The sequence below is a fragment of the Gavialis gangeticus genome, unplaced genomic scaffold (genome assembly GCF_001723915.1).
Source record: "Gavialis gangeticus isolate Ggan-Ray unplaced genomic scaffold, GavGan_comp1, whole genome shotgun sequence".
In the NCBI taxonomy this organism is placed as follows: Eukaryota; Metazoa; Chordata; order Crocodylia; family Gavialidae; genus Gavialis; species Gavialis gangeticus.
Genome location: NW_017728998.1, coordinates 40,290,673 through 40,292,840, shown reverse-complemented (window position 1 = coordinate 40,292,840; position 2,168 = coordinate 40,290,673). Strand labels below are relative to the sequence as shown.

Sequence of the window (2,168 nt, the reverse complement as noted above, 5' to 3'; positions counted from 1 at the left end):
CAAATCCATACTGCCCAGCCTGCAAAAATTAGATTAAACCCAGCTAAGCCTTTACCCTGGACTTCAGAGACTGAAGCCGCTTTTGCCTCTATAAAACAAGCTCTGTCGCAAGCTCCTGCCTTAGGCCTTCCTAATTATACTAAACCTTTTTTTCTTTTTTGTCATGAAAAGGATGCATTTGCACTTGCAGTACTTAATCAGACACATGGAGACAAGCACCATCCCATTGCTTATTATGGCTCTGCTCTTGACCCAGTTGCAGCCGGATTTCCCCCATGTCTCCAGGCTGTAGCTGCAGCCGTTGTCACTGTTGAACTTCCCTCCACCCCTGTATTAGGTTCTCCCCTGACTGTTGCTGTCCCACATGCTGTAGCAGCCCTTTTACTAAAAACAAAAACCCAACACCTTCACATGCTAGATTAACTAAGTATGAAATCTTGCTTCTCCCTGCTGGAAATGTCACCCTAACAAGGTGCCCTGTTTTAAACCCTGATTCCCTGTTACCTACCCCTTCAGATGGTGAACCCCATGATTGCATTTTTGTTACTGCTCACCTAACAATGCCCCGCACTGATCTATCTAAAGGACACCCCATGATCCAGTATTCTATGTTGATGGATCATGTCAAAGAAACTCAAAAGGTTCCCATGTTGCAAGATATGCAGTATGTTCCCAATATGATGTTATAGAAAGCCATCACTTACCTAATGTGTATTCAGCTCAAGTTGCCAAGCTTGTGGGCCTCACCAGGGCTTGCACCCTAGCCTCCGGTGCCTCTGTTAATATTTATACTGATTCTCGCTATGCTTTTAGTATTGTACACAATTATGGTCAACTTTAGAAACAAAGAGGCTTCCTCATTTCAGGAGGTGCCAAAATTAGTAATGGTCCATACGTAAATGCCTTGTTGAATGCTTTACAATTACCTTCTGCTGTTGCTATTATTAAATGCCAAGCTCACCAGAAACCTTATGATGATGTTACATGCAGGGATGCTCTGGCAGATTTCACTGCCAAACCTGCGGCTAGTTCCACTCCTCAGGCTACGCCTGTGTTTTTGTCTATTCTAACTGACCAGTCCCCATTGGCAAGTCTTCATGACATTGCCGTCCTCCAAGATCAGGCTCCAGAACCAGACAAACATACATGGAGACTGGCTGAGTCTATAATACCTTTGATACACCCTGACCATTTGTGGCGCTCCCCGGACAGCTGCCTGGTGGCCCCAATGGTCCTTCTTCCTCATCTTGCTCGCATACACCATGGCATGGCACATGTGAGCAAAGGGGAGATGTTAGAAGCTGTTAAGCTTGATTGGTTTGCTCCAACTTTTCCATCTGTGGCTCAGCAGTACTGCCACACCTGTCCTATTTGCCAAGCCCATAATGTGGGGAAGTCTGTAAAAACAAAGAAGGCAGCACCCCCCCCCACCTTGGGGACCGTTTGTAAATTGACAATTAGATTTGATTCAAATGCAGAAATGTTGTTCTTATGAATATGTTCTTGTTATTGTATGTATGTTTCCTGGATGGGTAGAAGCCGACCCATGTGCAAAAGCTGACACCATCACTGTAAGCAAAAAGTTGCTCAGAGACTTTATTCCAAGGTTTGGTATTCCTTTATCCCTAAACTCTGATAGAGGAACTCATTTTACTAGACAGATAAAAAAATCTGTAAAGTCCTGCAGATCCAACAAAACTTTCATTGTCCATACCATCCACAGGCCTCGGGCCAAGTGGAACACCAAAATGGCATTCTAAAAAATAAACTGGCCAAAATTTGTGCTGATACTCACCTAAAATGGCCAGATGCACTTCCCATAGCTCTTATGAGTATGAGATCTACTGCCAACAAAAGACTGGGCTTAGCCCACATGAAATTCTAATGGGAAGACCCATGAGGCTCCCCACCTCGCCACCTGTTGCCTCCCACTTTTGCGGTACACATTCACTTGATGATACCATTCTGGACTATTGTAAGGCACTAATGAAGTGTGTTAAGGCTTTTCATTCACAGCTTATGCCACCCCTGGAAAGTTCTGTTGGACCTGTAATAGGTCTCACGGTGTAGTTGGAGTCAGTAAGTGCGAGGTAGAATTTAAGATAAATAGTGCTTGGTTTTCTAATGGTTCCTGGATATCTAACTACTCCCCTGCAGGTCAATTTTCA

The 2,168-nt window shown here is 44.3% G+C and overlaps 1 protein-coding gene and 1 long non-coding RNA gene across 3 annotated transcripts in view; one reads left to right on the top strand and one right to left on the bottom strand.

Annotated features, from left to right (window-relative positions):
* The window catches only part of LOC109289630, a 13,328-nt gene extending 11,953 nt beyond the window's left edge, over positions 1–1,375 (top strand). The window contains exon 3 of the long non-coding RNA XR_002095437.1: positions 1,292–1,375. This is a non-coding gene — a long non-coding RNA (uncharacterized LOC109289630). The remainder of the gene's footprint in view (positions 1–1,291) is intronic.
* The window catches only part of DUS2 (dihydrouridine synthase 2), a 90,182-nt gene that overhangs the window by 18,283 nt on the left and 69,731 nt on the right, over positions 1–2,168 (bottom strand). The window lies entirely within an intron of this gene.